Genomic DNA, 7,508 nt, shown 5'->3' on the forward strand with positions numbered 1-7,508 from the left:
GACACAAGACAGCTCTGAGGGATTTATGGTAAAGAACGCTACCCACATTCAGAGGAAGATCTGCAGGAGAGGAAACATAGAAGATAAACAATTGCTTGAATGCAGGGGCTGAGGCGGACATGATTGGGGATGTGGTCTCGAAACCACCACACCAATGTAACTGACAATATGGAAATAGACCCTGAACAAGGACACATGTTACAACCAGTGGAAATGTGCGTTGGCCATGGGTGGGGGGAAATAGGGAGGTGAAGGGGAAAGTAGGGGCATAAAGTATGTAAACAGGTTAAAAATGAATATTAATAAATGTTTAAAAAAAGAACTTATGACATTAAATTCTTTGCTTGCTGGTGTTTATTATATAAATACTAGTAACAGAGATCTGCTCTAACAATCAGGATACTTGATTCAGATCCTATCTCTAGGTTATATTGAGACTTTAAGGAATTTCTCCTTTGATTGAGATTTGAAATTGTCTTTTGATTAAGCTGCATTGTTGTTCAATTATTTCAGTAACGTTAGATTCTTTGTGACCCTATTTGGGTTTTCTTGGCAAAAATACTGCAGTACTTTGCCATTTCCTTTTCTAGCTCATTTTAATCATGAGGAAACTGAGGAAACAGGGTTAAATGACCTGTCCAGGGTCATATAGCTCTTACATATCTGAGGCCAGATTTGAACTCAGGAAATGTGTACAGTTCTATGTAAAACTCGATATATCCAAAACATAGTTGATCATCTTTCCCTCCAGACCCATCCCCTTCTCCTATCTAGACCTTCCCTATTACAGTAGAGAACAACATCATCCTCGTAGTCTTTCAGGCTTGCAACATTGAAGTCATTCTGGATCCCTCACTATCTCTCATTGCACCCTTCCCCATATCTAAACTGTTGCCAAAGCCAGCTGATTCCATCTTTTTTTTTTTACTTCACCTTTGTAACATCTCTTGAATGCATCCTCTTCTCTCCTCTGATATTGCCACCTCTCTAATGCATGCCCTTAGCACTTCATATCTTAATTATTACAATATCTTCCTGGTGGGTCTATGGTCCTCAAGTCTTTCCCTATTCTAATCTATCTTTCATTTAATAACTAAAGTGACTTTTCTATAGTGCATATTCTCTTCTCCCACTCAAATTCCAGTGGCTTCCTAATGCATTAAGAAGCAAATACAAAATGTTCTGTTTCATATTCAGTGCCCTTCATAACCTAATCCCCTTTTACCTTTCCAGTTTCCTTACACCTTAATTCCTAATATGTACTCTTTTGATCCAGTGACAATGGTCTTCTGGATGATACTTTAACAAGATATTGCATCTCCAGGCTCTGCACATTTTTTCTGGTTTTCCCCCATGCCTGGAACACTTTCCTCAACTCCAGCTGCTGATCTCCTTGCTTCCCTTTATGTCTCAACTAAAATCTCACCTGTTATAGGAAGCTTTCTTCAATTCTTCTTCATTCCAGTGCCTTCCTTCTTTCAATTATTTCTTATTTACTGTATGTATGGCTCAATTTGCATTGATTATTTTCTACATTATGTCCCCCAGTAGATTATAAACTCTTTAAGGGCAGGGACTGTCTTTGCCTCTCTATCTCTAGCACTTAATACAATGTCTGACGTACTATAGGTACTTAATAAATATTTGCCACTTGATTGATTGAAAAGACACTAGATTGTCTATTCTGATTTTCCTTTAAGCCACACACATGTAATATCTCTTACTACTACATAAAGGAGATAGTCTCATCTTCTCTGATGCCAGGTTGTTTACATTGTCTGTCTTGTTTATTAAAACAGACTATTTTATAGTTTTATAAATGTTATCCATTTTAAGTCATTAGTTTTTGTCAAAAAAATGCTTAGTAATTTCTCTTCTTTCTCCTTCATTTATTATGATTTCTCCATTTTAATTTTTCATGTGGTCATTTATTTTCCTCTTTTGTTTTATCAAATTAACTACAAATTTCTCAGTGTTATTAACTGTTTAAAAAAACAACTACTTTTCTCTTTCAACTCAGTGATTTATGTTTTAATTTTCATTTTATCTCTCTTCATTTGTCAGACTATATTTTGAAGTTGTATCTGTGATTGGTTGATATTTTAGTTTTTACTTTTTTTAAATTGCGTGACCTGCTCATGCATCTGATTTTTCTGTCTTTGTTGTATTGATGAAAATGTTCAGAAATGTGCATTTTTCTTTAAGAACAGTTGTGTCTACATTACAAAAATTTCAATATTTTTAAACAAAATTCTTTATTGTTTTTTTCTTTGATTTACTCATTTTTAGAACTATTTTAATGTGTTCATTTATATTTGAATAGTTTTTTCTAATTCTACTTATTTATTATAATTTTCATTATGATCTCATCAAAAAGAGATGTTTAATATTTTTGCTGTAGTGTTTTATTTAATAACCATTTATGACCTCATACATCCATTATGTCCTTTTATACTCTTTCGTCTACTTGTTCTCCAACCTCTACTTAATAAATAAAAAGAAGCTGGGGGGTGGGGAGAAGGGGAGGGAAGGGGATGAGATCAAATTAATTATGTACAACTGCAATGATGAGATCCTATTTTTTTTCCTCTCTCTCTCTTCACTCAGCCCAGACTCGGATTATCGAATATTGCCATTTTTCTTTCTCTCTTTGATTTTTCTGTTATCACCCCTCCATAAGTCTAATTAAGTCAACAAACATAAATTAAGCACTTTTTAGGCTATAGTTAGGAATATTTTACCTCAAACACTTCCTGGCTATATAATACTGGGCAAGTTACTTAATTCCCATTTGCCTCAGTTCCTTACCTATTTTTAAAAAATGGCAAAGGAAATGGCAAACTACTTCAATTAGATTTGCCAAGAAAATTCCATAGACAACATTCATGGAGTCATTTAGAGTGGAACACAATTGAATGACTGAACAACAATATATATGTCCCGGAAATAGTGCAAAGCTCTCGAATAAAAATATAAGCAAAAAGAAAGACAATCTTTGTCCTCAAGGAGTTTACATTTTAACAGGCAAGACAACATATGATGAATCTGATGGAAGCTAGAGGGGGAGAGTTTATGACAGAATTATGGAGATCAAGGAGCAGAGTAGAATAAGGATTGCTCACCTGAATATTTCCTTAAAAAGGAGATTTTTTTAAAAAGTTGATCAATTAGCAGAAAGATCATGCAATGTAAGAAGACCTCATGGAAGAAGACATTTTTCTGAGTTAGAAAGCTGCTGAAGCATGATTCCAAAGTCTGGAGGAGCACACATAGGCGAGAATCCATAGTTAAAGTTTATTTGGCTTGTGACTTTCCTTTCCTCAAATGTTCCTTCTTTCTTAAATGTCACTCTCTTCTTCCTCTTAGTTGATGGTCTTAGCCACAAATCAATCAAAATCTATCAAGATATATCTAATAAACACTTACTCTTTGCCAAGATTGTGATAAGTACTGGGAATTCAAAGACAAAAGTAAAACAATCTGCTCTGAAAGAGCTTACATTTTACTGGAAGAGAAAGTATGTATGTATATAGGTGTATACATAATAGATACAAGGTGACTGAGGAAGAAGGTTAGCAGTCTGGAGAGTAAGAAAGATTTCATTTATATTTGAGTTGTCTTGAAGGAAGCTAAGAATTCCAAATGGGAAAGATAAAGAAAGAGTTCATTCTTTGCATTGGAAAGAACAAGTAGAAAGCCTTGTATTTGGGGATGGAGTTTCACATATAACAACAGTAAGAAAGTCAGATTCACTGGGCCATATAATGTTCTAAGAAGAATGGCATGTAAATAGCCCTGAATATATAGGTTGGGATCACATCATAGAGGGCTTTAAAAGCCAAACAGAAAGGGAATCCCTCAAGAAATCCAACAAATGTTTGGGCCATTCAAGCATTTACTATATGTCAAGTACTTTGCTAAGTGCTAGGGATAAAAACATCAAAATTAAAAAGTTCCTGCCCTCAAAGAGCTTACATTCTAATTGAAGAAATAAGTACATGTAACATACATCCTTTTGACTCAAAGCAGAAGCCACTGTTGACCAGAGAACCAGGAAAGGCCTCCTGCAGAAGAAGAGGAATTAGCTAAAAGGGCTGGACTCCTGAGTAGCTGGAGTACTTAATAGCTTATCTATGTAGATAGCCAGATTTGAGACACACTTTTAGGGTCCCTCACCACAAATTTCTTCTCTGCTTGAAAAGATACTTTTATGGATTATGAGTTTTATTTCTTGAGTTTCATTATTTTTCCCATTTCGAGAATCTCCTGCAATATGCAAACATTTTTGGAAAGGAAAAGCTAGAGATTGTTGAGGTATGAAGAACGGAAAGTGGGAACCTGAAAGGAGAAATGAGGAAGATGTGGCTCACTTTTTCATTTTCGCTAGAGTGAACTCAGAATTGAGGCATTCACCTGAATTCATTCCTAACTATGGACTCATAACATAATCTCCATTTATCACCAAATCAGAGATCTAGATCTAAAAAATCACCTCAGAGGCCATCAAGTTCAACCATCTCTTAGATTCAGAAAGAAGTGATTTGAACTCAGATATTCCTAACTCAAATTCCAGCACCCTACCATCCTCATCATGCCTCCATTCCCATACTTTGACTATCCTTATGGTTAAGTAGTACAAGATAGAGATAGGAAGAAATCTTTGTCTAGCTAAAATTCTGGATTAAATAAAAAAAATCCACAATGGGATACAGAGATATGCCTGTAATTATCAAAGAGTTCATTACAAAGAACATGATATGTGACATTGATTAAGTTACTCTAACCCTTTGTGTCTGCTTTCTCATTTATAAACGGGGTCCAGATGATCCCTAAGATTCCTTGTATTCTATTTTTATGTTTCTATGGAGCACATTTTCTAAGATGGAAAAGGAAATTCAATTTTAACATGTAGGAAGATGGATACAAAACAGTAACATGTTATTATAGCCTTCACTTTAAAAATTATATTTATGTGCAACAAACCCTCCTCTCTATGACTTTCTTCAGTGCCTCCTTCACATCCTTGTTCTTTAGACTGTAGATCAGGGGTCTCAGTTTAGGAATAACTGTGATATAAAATACAGAAGCTACCTTCTCTTGTGTCTTGTTGCTGCTGGATGCTGGTTTAAAATACATAAACATAATGGAGCCATAAAAAATGGCCACAGCAGCAAGATGGGAGCCACAGATGCTGAAGGCTTTGTACCTTCCCTGAGCAGAGTGGATGCAGAAGATGCTAGAAAGAAAAAAAGCTTAAGAGATCAAGATAGTCAGACTTGTTGCCAACACATTTACCAAAAACTCATTAATATAAGTACTGGAGCAAGACAACTTCAGGAGGGGAAGGATGTCACAGAGGTAGTGATTTATGAGATTAGGACCACAAAAAGACAGTCTGGCCATGCAAGTTGTGTGTGCAAGGGCACCAACAATCCCCATCATATAAACTCTAGCTGCCAGTAGAGAACAGACTCTGAGGTTCATGACATTATAGAGCAATGGGTTACAAATTACAACATAATGATCAGAAGCCATGGCTGTCAGCATGTAACACTCATCAATAGCAAAAAAAGCAAAAGAAAAACAGTTGTGTCATGCACCCAGGGTAAGAGATGATGTTTTGGTTCTCTATAAAATTCACCAGCATTTTAGGGGTAACAATAGAGTAGCAGATGTCTATGAAGGACAAGTTGCTGAGGAAATAGTACATGGAGGATTTGAGCTGAGAACTTACAGTAATTAAAAGAATCATTGCCAGGTTCCCCAAAATAGTGATCACATACACCCACAAGAATAGAAGGAAAAGAGAAAACTGAAGCTCTGGCTGATCCGTTAATCTTTCAAGGTAAAATTCAGTCACTGTGGATTTATTTTCTGAGGCCATTCCTAGGCAAACAAGTGAAGGGCAACTGTGAGGAAGAAAAGAGCCATTGTTAAAAAAAAAGTCATTTTTATAGTAACTGGCAATTCTTGAATTTCATGCAGAGTAGAAGGGAAAATGTCATTTCTGCACAATTATTAAATTTGTCAATTAGTATTTGTCATACTAAAATCTTACCTTTGGTTTTGCATTATCCTGGACTCTCAAAAGCTATGGCAACAAAATGTATACTACAGCAGAACAACAGAAATTCAGAGGTAGTAGGTCATGTAGTCTGCTCCTTCATCCTTCCATGTGACAGATGAGGACATTAATGCCCAGAAAAATGAGGGACTTTCTACAAACCATAAAGTACTAAATGGCAAAGATGATATTCAAATCCAGGTACTCTGGTCATAATCCATTCCTTTTTCTTCTGAATCATGCTGCTTCTCAAGACCTATTATGTTGGAAATTTTTTGTACAGTGGCATAGTAACAGATTGTATGTTTATTAACTGAAACTCATCACCAGAAAGTTGGTCAATAGGTTCCATATTACTTTGATTACGCCAATTCATGAAACCAAATATTAAGGTGTGGAAAGTAGAAATCTACTCATGAAAGAAACTATAGATCTTTTAAATTTATATATTCAAGACCTGGAAGACCCAGTGAATATTTTTAATGTTAACACAATTCTAAATCTTATCAAGATGCAGCAAGAAAATATGGTTTGGTGCAGTTCTCTTTCTAGTAGTGTATGGATGGGATTTGTGCAAGGGGGATGGGACCAAAGGAGCCAGAAAAGGCAGTTGCTGACAGTTGCTGATAGTTGAGAGCAGAGAGGATTCTGGGAATTTCTCAGAGGAGGAGGAGGAGGAGAGGTCTTTGGACGGAGGACTGGGAAGAGGGAAAAAGAGGACAACCCAGCTCAGATCCGGTCCCGAGGGCTTCCTGAAGATCTTTCTTTTGGAAGCTGAAACCCTAATTCCTTGATCAAAGACATTCCATGACATCTCACCCATCAAGACTTCAACCATTGAGTCAGCTAAGTTTGGACTCCATTTTGGGAGCAATCTCTTAATCTCCTTCACCCATTACCCAACCTTGCTGAGAGATCCTTTTCAGTCAAACCTTACAATTATAGGAAAGGATAGAAACAGAAAATTAGAAATAGAAATTGAAGGAGAAGGGGTGAGGGGAGAAGCTTAGGAGTGGGAAACACTAGGGTTTCCACCTAAGTGATGGACCCCATAGGAATAGCAAAAAGGGCACCCTCAAATCCCTCTGCCTTTCACCCCTTTCCCTAATCTCTGATTTGCAAAAAATAAAAAGTCATTCAACAGTCAGATAGCATTCCAGAGTGCCTGAGAGACAACGAGGGAGAAGGGAACCACAGCTTGGTCTGATTGCCTCCATCTTGAAGGCAGACCACACACTGTGAAATTAACTGATGGGGGTAGGTTTGTGTGAACCCCATCCTTATTCAGGATTGGATTGGGGTACCACATACATCCTTTTATAGGGAAGCTTTGCCCCCAACTCCTGAGGGGTGGCACGACCATCCAGGTCTCTCAGTTTCACAGTGAAACCCCCTTAAACTCTCCCAGTGTATATTTGGCCCCGGGGTGGGGGTGGGGAGGCAT

General features: G+C 36.9%; 1 pseudogene; it reads right to left on the reverse strand.

The window, feature by feature from the left end:
• Window positions 1–4,968: 4,968 nt before the first annotated feature.
• LOC123241318 lies at window positions 4,969–5,884 on the reverse strand (annotated as a pseudogene).
• Between the last annotated feature and the right edge of the window lie 1,624 nt (window positions 5,885–7,508).

The sequence above is a fragment of the Gracilinanus agilis genome, chromosome 3, assembly GCF_016433145.1.
Source record: "Gracilinanus agilis isolate LMUSP501 chromosome 3, AgileGrace, whole genome shotgun sequence".
NCBI lineage: Eukaryota > Metazoa > Chordata > Mammalia > Didelphimorphia > Didelphidae > Gracilinanus > Gracilinanus agilis.